Source organism: Bombina bombina, chromosome 4, assembly GCF_027579735.1.
Source record: "Bombina bombina isolate aBomBom1 chromosome 4, aBomBom1.pri, whole genome shotgun sequence".
NCBI lineage: Eukaryota > Metazoa > Chordata > Amphibia > Anura > Bombinatoridae > Bombina > Bombina bombina.
In genome coordinates, this window is record NC_069502.1 from 993253676 (window position 1) to 993267198 (window position 13523).

General features: G+C 40.3%; 1 protein-coding gene across 3 annotated transcripts in view; it reads right to left on the reverse strand.

Annotated features, from left to right (window-relative positions):
• The window catches only part of USP34 (ubiquitin specific peptidase 34), a 1226195-nt gene that overhangs the window by 788202 nt on the left and 424470 nt on the right, over positions 1-13523 (reverse strand). The window lies entirely within an intron of this gene.

Below are 13523 nucleotides of genomic sequence, written 5' to 3' on the forward strand. Positions count from 1 at the left end.
CCACCTCTGTTAAAAAACCCAATTGGAACTCTTGGTTTCCCTTGATTGCCAGGAATTTAGAAACTGCAAATTTCAGCCCTAATTTATTACAAATTTTATGCCATGCTATTATTGAATCTTTTAATACATCTACTCTTCTAAAATAAAGAGGAAGTTTTTTAATTTCCAAATGTAGTAAATTTTTCAAGTAAAGAGGTTTAGCTAATTGTTTTTCCATCCCTAGTATAGTAAAATGACCTATGTCTAACAGCCAATCAATCGCTATTTTTCCTGTTGTCACAAGATTATATAACCCTATGTCCGGGAGGGCCATCCCTAATGACTTTTTTGGTAGTGTCAGATTCCTATAACTTAATCTTATTTTCTTTTTTCCCCACAGAAATGATCTAATAGCTGAGTTTATTTCCTTCTTTTCAAAAATTTTCAAAAGCAAAGGAATATTTTGAAAAATATAAAGCAGTCGAGGTAGTGCTATCATTTTGACTAAGTTAATTTTACCATAAAGAGATAAGGGCAAGGTTTCCCTCTTCTTCAGGGTATCTGAGAATTTCCTAACTGCTTCTTTCACATTAAGTTTATATAATTCTTCTGGGTCCTCAGAGAATTTTAATCCGAGATATAACAATGAGTGTTTTACTTCTTTAAAAGTTTGAATATCTGAATCTTTGTTCTTGTGTAACCATAACACTTCTGATTTATTTTTATTAATTTTGTATCCGGATATTAGTCCGAATTGCTCTACTAAGTGACATATTAATTTAAAAATTTTTGCCGATTGTTTAGTAAAGATCAATAAATCGTCTGCGTAAGCTGCGATTTTAAGCTCTTCCTTCTGAATATTTATACCTGGTATCCTTGTTCTAAGTATTTTAAGCAATGGTTCCATAACTAAGTTGAAAATGAAGGGGGAAAGGGGACACCCTTGACGTGTCCCTCTCAGAAGTGGGAAACACGGTGTTTTATTTTTATTTATAACTATGGCTGCCTGTGATTCCTTGTAAAGCAGTTCAATCATACTATAACTACTTCCATTAAAGCCAAATTTCCTCAATGTTGTGAATATGTGATCCCACACTATAGAATCAAAAGCTTTATGTGCGTCTAGCGCTATTACCGCTAAGTCTGTGTCCCTTATTCCCTTATTATATTTCTTCTGGTACCATACGTCTGCTATTGTTAGATATAATTTTCTCAGGTTTATATTATATGTGCGGCCTTTCATAAAGCCCGTCTGGTCCTGATGGACTATCCCTTCTAGTATTGGCTGTAGTCTTTTAGCTAAAATACTTGTTATTATTTTATAATCAATGTTCAAGAGAGAAATTGGTCTATATGATTCTAATAGTTTCGGGTCTTTACCCGGTTTTGGTATAATAATTATTGTAGATTCATTGAATTCCTTAGGTGGTATAAGATTTCCTGACCAGAATTTATTCAGCATAAGAGTTAGAGTGGGCGTAATTTCTTCTGCTAGTATTTTATAAAATTCAGAGAGTAGTCCATCAGGGCCAGCGGCCTTGTTATTAGCTAGGTTTTTAATTGTTTGCATAACCTCCTCTTCTGAGATATTTACATTTAATTTATCTAACTGCTCTGGAGAGACTTTTGGTACCTCTATTGTTTCCCAGAATTGTTTTTTTGCCCCTTCATCTGTAGGAAACGGTGCGTATAGTTTAGCAAAATATTCGTAAAATGTTTCTTGTATCTCTTTTAAATTATCTCCCTATCCCCCACTTTTAACTTAGTGATAAATGTAGATTTCTTTTGATTGCTAACTATTTGTGCCAAAAAGCTGCCTGCTCTGTTACCAAATCTGTAAAATTTAGCACCTTTCTTCATATCCTCTTTAACTTCGTTCTCCATGATAAACTCGTCTCTGCTCTGCTTTGCCCTAATATATTTCTCCCAATTACCCTTAGATCTATTACCCAAAAAACTTGTGTAGGCATTAGTTAGAGTCTTATTTACTTGTTGCTTCTTAAGTTTTAATTTCCTTTTCAATTTGATTACAAAAGAAATGACCTCTCCCCTTAACACTGCTTTGGCCGTGTTCCAAAAAATATTCATTTTATTCCGGTAGTTATTATTAAATCTGTCATACTCTCTCCATTTTTCTTTTAGAAAATTTATAAATTTAAGATTATTTGCAAGGTATTTTGGGAAAATGAATGTTCCTGGCTGTTTTGGTGGGGTTGCATTAAAATTGATACTTATGGGGGCGTGATCAGAGATAGTAATCTGCTCAATTCTAGCTTCCTGAATTGCATTGATCAGACTATCTGAGACTAAGAATAGATCTATTCTTGATAGTGCATGTGTTGACCTGGAAAGGCACGTAAATTCCCTACCATCTGGATTGTATATTCTCCATATATCTTGTATATTCAAATCCTTTTTCAGGCTTTTAACTATGTTACTTTCCCTTTTCCTTCTAGCCTGCATGCTACCTTTAATTCTCATCTTTTTTGGGTTTTGTACTCCTAACTCTTTTTGCCTATCTAAGAGTAGATTAGGTGTGAGATTAAAGTCCCTCCCACTATCAATGATTTCTCTGCATATGTAATCAATTGGTCCCTTAACTTTCTCCAAAACCCTAGATCCTCGTTATTAGAGCCGTATATATTGCATAGAGTGAATTCCTTATTTTTATTTTGATTGAGAGAATAATGAACCTTTCGTCTGGGTCTAAAATAGTTTTGTTAATCGTGTATTCTAGTGTCTTACTAAATAAGATTGCTACTCCTTTTTTCCTCTTGCTGCATGGGGTGAAAATTGCTTCCTTTATCCATCCTCCCTTTAATTTAATTGCCTCCTCTTTTTTTAAATGTGTTTCTTGCAAAAAAAATATTTGCGCTCCAAGTTTCCTTGCATGATTCAATATGGCCTTCCTTTTAATAGGTGAGGTAATTCCCCCTATGTTCCATGATATAATTTTAAGAGACATTTTAATCTAACTATTTCCACAATAATACCTAAATCTGTCTTTAAATTTATAATCCCTTTAATCCACTTGGAGCTAGAGCTGGGTATTAACCCAAATTCAGCATTTTTTAATCGAAATTTTCTGCATACAAGAGTTAAAAACATCCTCATAAAATTAACACTTTGCTGGGCGAAATGCTTACATAACCTTTAAGGGGCGTCCTCCATCTTCCTGTCGTTTATCCATGACTTTATTATCCTCTAAAAAAGCTCTGACTTCTGCTTCATCTACCATTAATTTGTTTCCCTCCTTGGTTTGTATATTTATTCTGGCTGGATACAACATTCTGGCTTTCCAACCTGCTTGTATGAGTTTTGAGCATAATGGGGCCATCACCCTCCTTTTATTAGAAGTTTCTATCGAGAAATCATTAAATAATAATAATTTCTTCCCTTCATATAGTAGCTCATTGTTTAATTTTCTATATGCATTGAATATCTTAATTTTATCTTGGAAGTCTAATACTTTCATGATGACTGGTCTGTTAATATGTTCCCCATTTGCTGCCTTCCTAGGTGTGCCTATCCTGTGAATTCTTTCTACCTTTATTAAAGATTCTTTTTTATAAATTTTAAGTAGATGTACTAATTCTCCCTCTGCGAACTCTTTGAGCTCTCCATCCCGAATCCCTTCAGTTAGGCCAATTACCCTAATATTATTCCGTCTATTACGGTTTTCAAGATCTTCTAATTTTGCCTTAATTGCTTCTACTTGGGTTGACATACTTTGGGTCAGTTGGTCTCTTTGTATCTCCCTATCCTCAATATCCGAAACCCTCTGCTCCATGTGTGTGATCCTAGCTGCGAAATGTTTGACCTCATTAGAAAGGTCACTTATACTACTTTGAATTAAATCAAATTTTGGTGAAAAAAGTGCATTAAGTTGCCTAATTAGGTCTTCATTATTTGTGCTCTGTGAAGTGCTTTCATCTAGCCCATCGTGTGTTTCTGGATTACTTTTATTACTTTTCTTATCCTGATTCCTATTTCTGGATGTCATAGTGGGTGATATTAACTTATTTTTAGAGATATATCTCTCCATACAGATATATATATATGTATCTATATATATATAAATATATATATATATATATATATATATATCTATGTGTGTAACTTCCTATGGTGCCTAACTATTTTACAATACTCTCCCTCTGTGCTCTACTCTAAAGTGCTCTCTACTTCCCTCGTAAGGGCGAGGGGACAGAGAAAAAAAAAAAAAAATCCTATTATTACTCTTCAAAGAGTATAAAGTGTTTTGTATTGGTCACTTTGGGTATAAGATGTCTATGTACTGATTATTTATGTCTATATTACCACCCGTTTATCTTCTTATCTCCTGCAGCTAGTATCTATGTCTTTTACTTAAACTCTTATTTTCCAAGTTGGCTCTTAAGAACACCCTTTTCTCACAATATTCTGTTACACTAAAGATTTGTCTATGTGGGTATGCCCTGTTACTTGTGATCAAAAAAGTTTAGTCAGGCTTTTGTTGTCTATCCTCCCTAGTTCATCTGTTAATGTAATATTCTACTCTTCTATAAATGGCTGTTCACTGCCTTGAATTGGGGCGACCTAGAAAGCAGACTCCTCTATTTCACATACAGGTCAGACAAATTCACAAATAATAGCTATTAGGTCAGACTTATGTACTTAGTACTAAAAGTGCTATCAATTAAGTACTTATGCAGACCCTATAGAAAGCCACTCCCCTTATATCACTGTCTCTTTGTCATTATATCTTTAGCACTTTAAAATCCCCCAGACATATCAGCAAAATACAAAGAAACCCAAAAAAAGAAAAAAAGAAAAGAAAAAAAAAAAAAGAAAACACAGAAGAAATAAATTTCACACCAAGCTTTTTCCAAGTTCCCCCTAATGAGGGTTTACACTATACACTGTAGCCTCTGTCCATACATTACAAACACAGTATTATTTCAAGCATTCTTCTCAACATAAACTCTTCAGAATTCCCCTTTAACTCCTATTCCATACAGTTTATGTTCAGCACTCCCACAGTCTTTCCTTTATATATTTAAACTGCAGTTTGTTTCTGTGTGCTGTTCCTTGCCTTGCTTTGTTTTTCCTGAGCAAGTTCAGAGTCTATAGACAAGTTATGTTGTTCCTGCTCCTATTTAGTCTCCTTTCTTGTCCCAGAACAAATCCTCCCAATTAATAATTTTTCTGCGTCACTTTACTTGTAAGGTTTTTATTTTCCTCTTTTTGGAGTTCCTCTCCTCCCTTCCTTCCCTGCTTTCCTTTTCCTTCTCCTCTTTTCTGTTTCTTATATATGCTTTAGGAGATTTAATTAGGGGAATGCTAATACATGCTGTGTCCTCCTTTTGTTTTTACCCCCGGGTCTTTCTCCTGTGTAGTATAGTTATTAGCGGGGTAAGCAGGGAGAGAAATTATAGAGAATGATAGTCTTTTCTTTGCTCCCCTTATAGTTATGTGTTGCGAGGCCCAGGCCCTACCTATAGCAGGAAAACCCCCATCTCTTATTCTAGGGATTATACACCTGGGTCTCCCTTCTCTCTTTACTTTTTCTACTTTGCTGTAGGTGTTCCTCCTGTGTCCCCCGTCGGTACCAAATACCCCCTCAGTAACACACAGTTCAACACAAATAAGGCAAGGTACTTATCTCATTCTCCATACTTCTTTATCGTGCTGGGTGTCAAGCCTGTTTTCTTCCCAACTCCTTACAACAGTGTCCCTGCACTGCCGCTCCTCACTAGCTCCTTTCCTTGACGGCGGCCTCCCCCTGCCTTGAACTGGAACCAGCCAGCTGTTCGATGTACCACGGCAGGTATATGCGGTGACGTGTCTCGCTTTACTCCGGGTGCGATCCGTTACTTCTTGCCCTCGCTGTCCTGGAGGGTGCCTTGGCTGGATATTCAATCTGTTATAATGCGTAAGCTGTGCTTCAGCTATACGCCGACCTTGTGTTCGCCAGGCAAGTATCCGGGTCTCTACCCCTTGGGCTGTATCTCGGCGTGAAAATATGTCCGCCTAGAGACCAAGCAGCTCCTGGATCTTAGGTGCGTAGACAGAGTACAAGCTTGTCTCAGCTCAGCTTGCACACGTGACCCCTTCCGCCGGAAGCTCTGGCAGGCAGCATGGGTGTTTTTTGGTGGTTGTAGATGAGTAACAGATTTTGGGGGTCAAAGTTAGAAAAAGTGTGTTTTTTTCCATATTTATTTTTTTTTTTTATATATATATAGTAAATTATAAGATATGATGAAAATAATGGTATCTTTAGAAAGTCCATTTAATGGCGAGAAAAACGGTATATAATATGTGTGGGTACAGTAAATGAGTAAAAGTAAAATTACAGCTAAACACAAACACTGCAGAAATGTAAAAATAGCCTTGGTCCCAAACGGTCAGAAAATGGAAAAGTGCTGTGGTCATTAAGGGGTTAAGTAGTGTCAACCAGCATAAACTAGCCCTGTTATGTAAGCTTGCAATTCCATACTTAGTCTCTGAATACAGCTTACCCTTCCCTCATGGGGATATTATCAGTCTTTTCTAGCATTATCACAGTCTTGTCTAGAAATAAATGACTGAACATACCTTATTGCAGCCTAACCTGCAAACCGTTCCCCACAACTGAAGTTTTCTTGCACTCCTCAGTCCTATGTGGGAACAGCAGTGGATTTTAGTTACAACATGCTAAAATCATCTTCCTCCCAGCAGAAATCTTCATTCCTTTCTGCTAGAGAGTAAATAGTACACACCGGTACCATTTAAAATAAACTTTTGCTTGTAGAAAATAAAAACTACATTTCTAACACCACATTCACTTTACCCTTCCTATTGCTTAGAGCCGGCAAAGAGAATGACTGGGGGTGGAGCTAGAGGGGGAGCTATATGGACAGCTCTGCTGTGTGCTCTCTTTGCCACTTCCTGTTGGGAAGGAGAATATCCCACAAGTAAAGGATGAATCCGTGGACTGGATACACCTTACAAGAGAAATGGTAATAGGAGTAAATTAGAAAGTTGCTTAAAATTGCATGTTCTATCTGAATCACGAAAGAAAAAATTTGGGTTCAGTGTCCCTTTAACCCTTGATTCTGTAAAGATAAAAAGGGGCCACACTGTGACCCTGTCTTCTATGTTATCATTATTAATAAAAAAAACCCAGAATTTATGCTTACCTGATAAATTACTTTCTCCAACGGTGTGTCCGGTCCACGGCGTCATCCATTACTTGTGGGAATATTCTCTTCCCCAACAGGAAATGGCAAAGAGCACAGCAAAAGCTGTCCACATTGCCCCTCCTCAGGCTCCGCCCCCCAGTCATTCGACCGACGGTTAGGAGAAAAAAAGGAGAAACTATAGGGTGCCGTGGTGACTGTAGTGTATAGAGAAAGACATTTTTCAAACCTGATTAAAAAAACAGGGCGGGCCGTGGACCGGACACACCGTTGGAGAAAGTAATTTATCAGGTAAGCATAAATTCTGTTTTCTCCAACATTGGTGTGTCCGGTCCACGGCGTCATCCATTACTTGTGGGAACCAATACCAAAGCTTTAAGACACGGATGAAGGGAGGGAGCAAATCAGGTTACCTAAACGGAAGGCACCACGGCTTGCAAAACCTTTCTCCCAAAAATAGCCTCAGAAGAAGCAAAAGTATCAAACTTGTAAAATTTGGTAAAAGTGTGCAGTGAAGACCAAGTCGCTGCCTTACATATCTGATCAACAGAAGCCTCGTTCTTGAAGGCCCATGTGGAAGCCACAGCCCTAGTAGAGTGAGCTGTGATTCGTTCAGGAGGCTGCCGTCCGGCAGTCTCATAAGCCAATCGGATAATGCTTTTCAGCCAGAAAGAAAGAGAGGTAGCAATAGCTTTTTGTCCTCTCCTCTTACCAGAGTAAACAACAAACAAAGATGAGGTTTGTCTAAAATCCTTTGTTGCTTCTAAATAGAACTTTAAAGCACGAACTACATCTAAATTGTGTAACAAATGTTCCTTCTTTGAAACTGGATTCGGACACAGAGAAGGAACAACTATTTCCTGGTTAATATTCCTGTTGGAAACAACTTTCGGAAGAAAACCAGGCTTAGTACGCAAAACGACCTTATCTGAATGGAACACCAGATAGGGTGGATTACACTGCAAAGCAGATAATTCAGAAACTCTTCTAGCAGAAGAAATAGCAACCAAAAACAGAACTTTCCAAGATAGTAACTTGATATCTATGGAATGTAAAGGTTCAAACGGAACCCCTTGAAGAACTGAAAGAACTAAATTTAGACTCCAAGGAGGAGTCATGGGTCTGTAAACAGGCTTGATTCTGACCAAAGCCTGTACAAAAGCTTGTACATCTGGCACAGCTGCCAGTCGTTTGTGTAACAAGACAGATAAAGCAGAAATCTGTCCTTTTAGATAACTTGCTGACAATCCCTTATCCAAACCTTCTTGGAGAAAGGAGAGGATCTTAGGAATTTTAATCTTACTCCAGGAGAATCCCTTGGATTCACACCAACAGATATATTTTTTCCATATTTTATGGTAAATCTTTCTAGTCACAGGTTTTCTGGCTTGGACCAGAGTATCTATCACTGAATCTGAAAACCCACGCTTGGATAAAATCAAGCGTTCAATTTCCAAGCAGTCACCTGCAGAGAAACTAGATTTGGATGTTCGAATGGACCATGTACTAGAAGATCCTGTCTCAAAGGTAGCTTCCATGGTGGAGCCGATGACATATTCACCAGGTCTGCATACCAAGTCCTGCGCGGCCACGCAGGAGCTATCAGAATCACCAAGGCCTTCTCCTGTTTGATCCTGGCTACATGCCTGGGAAGGAGAGGGAACGGTGGAAACGCATAAGCTAGGTTGAAAGACCAAGGCGCCACTAATGCATCCACTAGAGTCGCCTTGGGATCCCTGGATCTGGATCCGTAGCAAGGAACCTTGAAGTTCTGACGAGACGCCATCAGATCCGTGTCTGGAATGCCCCATAATTGAGTCAACTGGGCAAAAACCTCCGGGTGGAGTTCCCACTCCCCCGGATGGAAAGTCTGACGACTCAGATAATCCGCCTCCCAGTTGTCTACTCCTGGTATGTGAATTGCAGAAAGGTGGCAGGAGTGATCCTCCGCCCATTTGATGATCTTGGATACCTCTCTCATCGCCAAGGAACTCTTTGTTCCCCCCTGATGGTTGATGTAAGCTACAGTCGTCATGTTGTCTGACTGGAATCTTATGAATCCGGCCTTCGCTAGTTGAGGCCAAGCCCGTAGAGCATTGAATATCGCTCTCAGTTCCAGGATGTTTATCGGGAGAAGAGACTCTTCCCGAGACCATAGACCCTGAGCTTTCAGGGAATCCCAGACCGCGCCCCAGCCTAATAGACTGGCGTCGGTCGTGACAATGACCCACTCTGGTCTGCGGAAACTCATTCCCTGAGACAGGTGATCCTGGGACAACCACCAACGGAGTGAGTGTCTGGTCATCTGGTCTACTTGAATCTTTGGAGACAAGTCTGCATAGTCCCCATTCCACTGATTGAGCATGCACAGTTGTAATGGTCTTAGATGAATTCGAGCAAAAAGGAACAATGTCCATTGCTGCAACCATCAACCCTACTACTTCCATGCACTGAGCTATGGAAGGCTGCAGAATAGAGTGAAGAACTTGACAAGCGTTTAGAAGCTTTGACTTTCTGACTTCTGTCAGGAAGATCTTCATTTCTAAAGAATCTATTATTGTTCCCAAAAAGGGAACTCTTGTGGACTGAGACAGGGAACTCTTTTCTACGTTCACCTTCCACCCGTGAGATCTGAGAAAGGCTAGAACAATGTCTGTATGAGCCTTTGCCTTGGAAAGAGACGACGCTTGAATTAGAATGTCGTCCAGATAAGGTGCCACTGCAATGCCCCTTGGTCTTAGAACCGCCAGAAGGGACCCAAGCACCTTTGTGAAAATTCTGGGAGCAGTGGCTAGTCCAAATGGAAGAGCCACAAACTGATAATGTTTGTCCAGAAAGGCGAACCTTAGGAACTGATGATGATCTTTGTGGATAGGAATATGTAGGTACGCATCCTTTAAATCCACGGTAGTCATATATTGACCCTCCTGTATTGTAGGTAAAATTGTTCGAATGGTTTCCATTTTGAACGATGGAACTCTGAGGAATTTGTTTAGAATTTTTAAATCCAGAATTGGTCTGAAAGCTCCCTCTTTTTTGGGAACTACAAACAGGTTTGAGTAAAACCCCTAACCTTGTTCCACAGCTGGAACTGAGTGTATCACTCCCATCTTTAACAGGTCTTCTACACAATGTAAGAATGCCTGTCTCTTTATTTGGTTTGAAGATAAGTGAGACATGTGGAACCTTCCCCTTGGGGGTAGTTCCTTGAATTCTAGAAGATAACCCTGAGAGACTATTTCTAGTGCCCAGGGATCCTGAACATCTCTTGCCCAAGCCTGAGCGAAGAGAGAGAGTCTGCCCCCTACTAGATCAGGTCCCGGATCGGGGGCTACCCCTTCATGCTGTCTTGGTAGCAGCAGCAGGCTTCTTGGCCTGTTTACCTTTATTCCAGCCTTGCATTGGTTTCCCAGCTGGTTTAGTCTGGGAAGCGTTACCCTCTTGTCTAGAGGCTGCAGAGTTAGAAGCCGGTCCGTTCCTGAAATTGCGAAAGGAACGAAAATTGGACTTATTCTTAGCCTTGAAAGGCCTATCCTGTGGGAGGGCATGGCCCTTTCCCCCAGTGATGTCTGAAATAATTTCTTTCAATTCTGGCCCAAAAAGGGTCTTACCTTTGAAAGGGATATTAAGCAATTTTGTCTTGGAAGATACATCCGCCGACCAAGACTTCAGCCAGAGTGCTCTGCGCGCCACAATTGCAAACCCTGAATTTTTCGCCGCTAATCTCGCTAACTGCAAAGCGGCATCTAAAATAAAGGAATTAGCTAACTTAAGTGCGTGAATTCTGTCCATGACTTCCTCATATGGAGTCTCCATATTAAGCGACTTTTCTAGTTTATCGAACCAGAAACACGCCGCCGTAGTGACAGGAATAATGCACAAAATTGGTTGGAGGAGGTAACCTTGCTGAACAAAAATCTTTTTAAGCAAACCCTCCAATTTTTTATCCATAGGATCTTTGAAAGCACAATTGTCCTCAATAGGAATAGTCGTGCGCTTAGCTAGGGTAGAAACTGCCCCCTCAACCTTAGGGACTGTTTGCCATGTGTCCTTCCTTGGGTCGACCATGGGGAACAATTTCTTAAATATAGGAGGTGGGACAAAGGGTATGCCTGGTCTCTCACACTCCTTATTCACTATGTCCGCCACCCTTTTAGGGATCGGGAAGGCATCAGGGTGCACCGGGACCTCTAAGAATTTTTCCATCTAGCACAATTTTTCTGGAATGACCAAAGAGTCACAATCATCCAGAGTAGATAGCACCTCCTTAAGTAATGCGCGGAGATGCATAACTTAAATTTAAACGTCACAACATCAGGTTCTGCCTGTTGAGAGATTCTTCCTGAATCTGAAAGCTCTCCCTCCGACAAACCCTCCCTTACTGCCACTTCTGACTGGTGTGAGGGTATGACAGATAAACTATCGTCAGCGCCTTCATGCTCCACTGTATTTAAAACGGAGCAATCACGCTTTCTCTGATAAAATTTTGGATAAAATATTAGCTATGGAATATCCATTACTGCCGTTAATTGTTGCATAGTAACAAGCATTGGCGCGCTAGATGTACTAGGGGTCGCCTGCGCGGGCATAACTGGTGTTGACACAGAAGGAGAGGATGATGAACTATCCCCACTACCTTCATTTGAGGAATCATCTTGGGCAACCTTATTAAATGTGACAGTACTGTCCTTACTTTGTCTGGACGTTATGACACAATTATCACATACATTTGAAGCGGGGACCACCTTGGCCTCCATACATACAGAACATGTTCTATCTGAAGGTACAGACATGTTAGACAGGCTTAAACAGGCTAATAATGCAAAAAAAAAAAACGTTTTAAAACAAAACCGTTACTGTCTCTTTAAATGTTAAACAGAGCACACTTTATTTCTGAATGTGTGAAAAACTATGAAGGAAATATCCAATCTTTACCAAAATTTACCACAGTGTCTTAATGCCTTAATTTTCAAGCTTTTAACCCCTTAAATGAGGAAACTGGAGCCGTTTAATCAAATAACAATCTTTAACCCCAAAATGACAGTCTTCTAGCATTACACAGTCTTGTTAGAAAATGGACTAGTCATACCTTGAGCAGAAAAGTCTGCTAACTGTTCCCCCCAACTGAAGTTCTCTGGGCTCAACAGTCCTGCGTGGGAACAGCAATTGATTTTAGTTACTGCTGCTAAAATCATACTCCTCTTTTAAACAGAACTCTTCATCCCTTTCTGTTTTAGAGTAAATAGTACAAACCGGCACTATTTTAAAATAAACTCTTGATAGCAGAATAAAAAACTACAATTAAACACCACATACTCTTCACCATCTCCGTGGAGATGCTACTTGTTCAGAGCGGCAAAGAGAATGACTGGGGGGCGGAGCCTGAGGAGGGGCTATGTGGACAGCTTTTGCTGTGCTCTTTGCCATTTCCTGTTGGGGAAGAGAATATTCCCACAAGTAATGGATGACGCCGTGAACCGGACACACCAATGTTGGAGAAATTAAACAATCTTACCAGAATCTACGCTGTGGAACAGGAATATAGCCCTTCAAGTGTGACAGGTTAGTAGCCTCGCTGATGACATGGACTTGAGTGAAGAAAGCAGGCAGCAAAACTCGTCAACGCTGATTGCTTATGGAGCTGTTAATATGAGTAGGGATGGTTTCGCAGAAAGACTCTCCCTGCATCCCCGGACTCTAACTTTCGCGAGCGCTCTCACTGAGAGGCTGACAGGACTACTTAAAACTCCAGTCCCACAGCGAAGAGTACTACCCTCCATAAGAGGCTACTCCGAAAACTCTGGCACTCCTTTGCCATCCTCCTGTGATGAAAGGCAAAGAATGACTGGGGGATGAGGGAAGTGGGGGAGGAATTTAAGCCTTTCACTGGGGTGTCTTTGCCTCCTCCTGGTGGTCAGGTTCTTAATTCCCAACAGTAATGAATGAAGCTGTGGACTCTCCTCCCCTTTAGATGGATGGATATATATATATATATATATATATATATATATATATACACACACATACACACACACACTGTCCAGAAGAGAGCACTCTCACCTCAGTATTCAGCTGCCAGGGTGCCAACGATTAAATATATAGAGAACATAAGGAGGCACGCTCTGGTCATTGAATAAATTAATTTTAATAAATCAAGCATTACGTTTCGGGAACACACTCCCCTTCCTCAGACAAAAGACCAGAGAGTGCCTCCTTATGTTCGTTCTCTCTCTCGTTCTCTCTCTCTCTCTCGTTCTCTCTCTCTCTCTCTCGTTCTCTCTCTCTTGTTCTCTCTCTCTCTTGTTCTCTCTCTCTCTCGTTCTCTCTCTCTCGTTCTCTCTCTCTCGTTCTCTCTCTCTCGTTCTCTCTCTCTCGTTCTCTCTC